Below are 5,000 nucleotides of genomic sequence, written 5' to 3' on the forward strand. Positions count from 1 at the left end.
CTGTGTGTGAGAGAGAGAGAGAGAGAGAGAGAGAGAGAGAGAGAGAGTAGAAGATAAAATAATAGCCACTCTAGGCTAAAAATCGTGGTCAATAAATTAATATGAGAGAGAGTTATCTTTCTTTCTCAGTTTTTACGAATGCCCATGGGTAGCTGAAAAGGCAAAGCGCCGAGCTCGAAATCAAAACGTTTGAGTTCGTATCACAGATACCCGACATACACATTGCAGTTTTCGCTGGCAGTTAATAACGTTTGTTCCTGTTTGTCCACGCCTGTATTGCCGAACAACTCGACTCGATATTCGCTTTTGCTTTTCAGAGCCACATTTTCCCCAATGCCGGTACACAGGAGTACTGTTCAGAATCCTCTGAAAAGGACTTTTTTATGGAAGAAAATGCTTGGATGAGACAGGGTAGGTATGCATAATTGCGAACAGCGTGTAATTGCGAACGGTTCGTGTACCGCCACACTTCAAAGCGTTCCCACCACACACATTTAACAATTCAACGTCTGCTTCGACCACATTCTGATACCTTAAGGAACACCCACTTCCAAGAACCAGTCAAACATAAGCTATTTCCGTCTTTTTCCGCGCACTTTCCACTCTTCACGCACGACCGCCGACGAACGTCGCTTTCAAAATCCTAAAATCAAGGGAGGCAAGTAGTATGACTTTGACACGGTTTGAATAGCTGATTTGATTGGATATGTTATATGAAATGTGCATTTCCAGTGTTGGAAGAATTCAAGAAAGCATGTTGGTGACAGATCAGAACACAGTTTTGACAGGAATTTCCAAATATGTCGTTTGCAATCAGACCATAGGATATTTTGACGTGAGTCAATTTGCGAACGATGCTGCACAGCTACTGAGCGCTCTCAAAAGGGTGTGTTTGTGTGTGACTGATGTGCGTGCGTGCGCGCGCGCGCGCGCGCGCATGTGTGTGTGTGTGTGTGTGTGTGTGTGTGTGTGTGTGTGATCAAAACCAACAATACAACAGTCTGGTGCGATGTTCCAATAATATGTCTAATGAGTTTAAGACCTGCTTCTGTTTTAATCACCCACGGTACCCAAACTCATCGTTCGCATTTAGACTTGCCCGTTGTCATTTACCCTCACGGCCCCCTGCTATTTCAACCGTTGAAAAAGGGTTGGAAAAAAAAGAAAAAAAAAGGGCAGACGAACTTCTTCTGATGCAACCAGTCGGAGAAAACCATCAAAAAGAGATGAGTTACATTTGAAGATAGCAAACCTCTTATCTGTACAATAAACACGTTGAGCTGGTCGCTTCGACTGGAGCGTTCGCATACCTACCCCAGAGCACGTGTATCGGAAACATAACGTAGAAAACAGACGGGGACCTAGCATTGATCCCTGTGGAATACAACACAAGAGAGGAGCACTCATTGTGTATGGGATTTAATTTCTTTACTATGTTATTAATTTGCTTTTTTTTTTTTTTTTTTTTTTTTTAATCTATCTAACCTCTAAGAATATATCAGTCAATTGATTTTGTTGCTGTTTTACAATATTTTCCCAGGGACAGCTTGGCATCAAGTATTCTTTCTATGGGATTTCTACTACAATTCTGCCTATGGTAGACACGGAACCCCGGCTTGTCGTCTTATAGAGTAACAAGAGCGGCAAGGCCTTCAAGACTCACTTGTGATATACTGAAAAATAAATCCAAGCTTTTTTATGTATTGTGTATAATTTCAAAATGTAATGTTGAATATGAGAAAGATCAGTTTAAAGCGAATTAAGTCTCCTAGCATTAATTACAGAGTAATTTCCCTTTTTTACTACTGCACCAAAACGTTTGCAAAATAAATAAAACTTCCTTGCTTAGCAAAAGAAGTTCCTGTTTGAACAAAAAATGATAATAATGACTGCTCTTGTTGTTGGGTCAGAATATGAGATCAAAGTGCCAAGTTTAGAGAATACAAAAAATATAAATATAACAGTAAATGCAGTTTGCATATAATTAGGCTTCATTTTTTAAAAATTTTTTGTGCCCATCCCAGAGGTGCAATATTGTTTTAAACAAGATGACTGGAAAGAACTGAATTTTTCCTATTTTTATGCCTAATTTGGTGTCAACTGACAAAGTATTTGCAGAGAAAATGCCAATGTTAAAGTTTACCACGGACACACACAGACACACAGACACACACACACACACACACACACACACGCGCGCGCGCGCGCGCGCGCGCGTGCGCGCGCACAGACAACCGAACACCGGGTTAAAACATAGACTCACTTTGTTTACACAAGTGAGTCAAAAATGAGATTACACACACACACACTCTCTCTCTCTCTCTCTCTCTCACACACACACACACACACACACACACACACACACACACACACACATATATATATATATATATATATATATATATTACAGAATAAATCCAAGCCCAGATGTCTTCGTTTTTCCATAAAGTAACGGAGAACTCACCAAAAACAGCCTTGGTTAATCTTTTAACCTTTAAAACTGTATTTGCTTTTGGGATGGAGTGGTGGTTTTAAAAAAGCTCTCAATCATGCCCAAGTTGGTCCTAATAGTACTCATCGGGCTTGCTACCCGCTATTGACTGAGAAACCAGAGAGAAACCACTACTCAAGCAAGGATGAATTTTCCAGCTGCTCGGCAGGGACCTTTTTTTTTTTTTTAAATCAACAAAATGTCTCTCAATAACCAATATGAGCAGAACATAGAAAGTTAAAACCAGGAATATAGATGACACAAACGTTCTAACATTGTCTTAAAACTACAGAACACGCCCTATGGGGGCCAGTAACACACACACACACACACACACACACACACACACACACACACACACACACACACACACATGTATATATATATATATATATATGTGTGTGTGTGTGTGCGTGTGTGTATGTGTGTGTGTGTGTGTGTGTGTGTGTGTGTGTGTGTGTGTGTGTACATATTCATATACATATATGTATCAATCAATCAATGAATAAATAAATAAACTGTAAAAAATGCTTCGAGGATGGAGATTGAAATCGGAGGCAAAAAGCCGCAACTAGGCACACTAAGCTGAATTAACCGCTTGTCTGTTTCGCCTCTTGGCAGTGTTCCTTCAGATAATGAAGTATTCTGCATTCTGTATTTTGATTCAAACATCGTCCTGACAGAGAAACACCAATGACGATATTGGTAAACTCAGTAAATCACATCCCAACAACGGCAGGTGAAATTGAAATTGTTTTTACTGATGCAACAAAGTGACGAAATCAAACGCCGAACCAACACAATTTTTGGATCTTCGAGCCATACTTCATCATGCAGTATTCTTTCTGTAAAAATAATTCTTGAGCCTTCTTTCCAAGGAAAACAAACAAACTTTATTTCCGGCATAGTCTCAATGTAAATGCCATCAGCCGAAAAAAAGCTCAAAACACAAAGACGTGAGTATTCTTCGTAGTCCAACGAGTTTAAATTGTTGTTGACGTTTAACATTAAAAATATGTATCAGAAATAACAACACGTGCATAAAAAAATCTTATAAATCAAACGCAACGGCGCAGATAAATAAAGATAGATCGACAGACTGATGGACACAATCAGACTCACAGAAGGACGTGGTGGAGAGCTGATGTTCGGTCTTCAACATACACGGAGCAAATGGGTATATGTGTACAGACAGTGGTGCCATGCCCTATACAGACCGTTGCTATACCGCGGCAGAAACAAACACGGGTGGGTAACTATGTGATTGGGATTTCTAACAACTAACCATTGCGATTCCTCCGGTTGGCAGGCGGTACCGGCCGGCAATGAGAGGGGTAATTCAAGTTGGACACGAATCGCTAAGGCCACAATTTCCAGGTCATGACGTCTGAGCATTCTTCCCCTCCTCTTCCTTCTTCGATGTCACCTATCGCCCCTCCTGTACGCTCCTCTCCTCCTTACTCTTTGTGTGTGTGTGTGTGTGTGTGTGTGTGTGTGTGTGTGTGTGTGTGTGTGTGTTCTTTTCCCCAATGTATCTTATCAACACCCTGCAACCTTGCTTGTGTGTGTGTGTGTGTGTGTGTGTGCGTGTGTGTGTGTGTGCTTTTCCCCAGTATATCTTATCAACACCCTGGACCTTGCTTGTGTGTGTTCCCCTAAGTATTCCATTAACACTGTGTGTGTGTGTGTGTGTGTGTGTGTGTGTGTGCGTGTGTGTGTGTGTGCTTTTCCCCAGTATATCTTATCAACACCCTGGACCTTGCTTGTGTGTGTGTGTGTGTGTGTGTGTGTGTGTGTGTGTGTGTGTGTGTGTGTGTTCTTTTCCCCTAAGTATTCCATTAACACCCTGCACCCATTGTGTGTGTGTGTGTGTGTGTGTGTGTGTGTGTGTGTGTGTGTGTGTGTGTGTGTGTGTGTGTGTGTGTTCTTTTCCCCTAAGTATTTCATTGACACCCTGCACCCAGTGTGTGTGTGTGTGTGTGTGTGTGTGTGTGTGTGTGTGTGTGTGTGTCTTTAATGTTATTTTATTGGTATGTATTTTATAAACGCAATGCTTCTGGCTTCATTCAATATTTTTGTAGTTGCAATCACTGTTCAGGGCGGGGACTGGATGTTAAAGAAAAAAAAAAAGAAAAAAAAAAATCTCTCAGGTTCCTGTCTATCATCTTCGGAAATAAATGATTTTGTCTTGTAATGTCTTGTCACTCTTTTCTCTCGTCCCCCACGTCCTGTCCGTCCCACCTCAACCCCCTCCCGACACCCCCCCCCCCTCTCCCCCGACCTCCCAACACCACACATCTACTCTTTATCGCACCCGCCTTTCTTGTGTTTCCGGTTTTTTTTTGGTTTTGTTTTTGTTTTTGTTTTGTTAGCAACGGTAGGGAGGTGGTGGAGCATGTATGTAATGTATACGACCTAGAGCAATTTGTTCTGGGTCTTGTTGTAATGTTAGGATGTCTTTTCCCACGAAGTATCCTTTCGACAATAAAACATACTGACTCGCACGTCT

General features: G+C 41.4%; 1 protein-coding gene across 1 annotated transcript in view; it reads right to left on the bottom strand.

The window, feature by feature from the left end:
• Positions 1-3,708, bottom strand: part of LOC143291912 (uncharacterized) — a 14,354-nt gene extending 10,646 nt beyond the window's left edge. The window contains exon 1 of the mRNA XM_076602053.1: positions 3,614-3,708. The gene's annotated coding sequence lies outside the window, so the exon portion shown is untranslated. The remainder of the gene's footprint in view (positions 1-3,613) is intronic.
• Positions 3,709-5,000: the final 1,292 nt, after the last annotated feature.

This window comes from Babylonia areolata, chromosome 18 (assembly GCF_041734735.1).
Source record: "Babylonia areolata isolate BAREFJ2019XMU chromosome 18, ASM4173473v1, whole genome shotgun sequence".
Taxonomy (NCBI): Eukaryota; Metazoa; Mollusca; class Gastropoda; order Neogastropoda; family Buccinidae; genus Babylonia; species Babylonia areolata.